Source organism: Etheostoma cragini, chromosome 5 (assembly GCF_013103735.1).
Source record: "Etheostoma cragini isolate CJK2018 chromosome 5, CSU_Ecrag_1.0, whole genome shotgun sequence".
NCBI classification, from domain to species: domain Eukaryota; kingdom Metazoa; phylum Chordata; class Actinopteri; order Perciformes; family Percidae; genus Etheostoma; species Etheostoma cragini.
In genome coordinates, this window is record NC_048411.1 from 30,971,203 (window position 1) to 30,971,658 (window position 456).

General features: G+C 37.1%; 1 protein-coding gene across 1 annotated transcript in view; it reads right to left on the reverse strand.

Moving 5' to 3' along the window:
* LOC117944596 (U5 small nuclear ribonucleoprotein 200 kDa helicase-like) overlaps positions 1-456 on the reverse strand; it is a 22,585-nt gene that overhangs the window by 20,431 nt on the left and 1,698 nt on the right. The gene's annotated exons all lie outside the window — the stretch shown is intronic.

Consider the following 456-nt stretch of genomic DNA (forward strand, 5'->3'; position numbering starts at 1 on the left):
ACGTAGTACTTAGCGTAGTACTAAACGTAGTGGTTAACGTAGTAGTTAACGTAGTACTTAGCGTAGTACTAAACGTAGTAGTTAACGTAGTAGTTAACGTAGTAGTTAACGTAGTGGTTAACGTAGTGGTTAACGTAGTAGTCAACGTAGTAGTTAACGTAGTACTTAGCGTAGTACTAAACGTAGTGGTTAACGTAGTAGTTAACGTAGTACTTAGCGTAGTACTAAACGTAGGGGTTAACGTAGTAGTCAACGTAGTACTTAACGTAGTAGTTAACGTAGTGGTTAACGTAGTAGTTAACGTAGTACTTAACGTAGTAGTTAACGTAGTGGTTAACGTAGTAGTTAACGTACTGGTTAACGTAGTAGTTAACGTACTGGTTAACGTAGTAGTTAACGTAGTAGTTAACGTAGTACTTAACGTAGTAGTTAACGTAGTACTTAACGTAGTGGTTA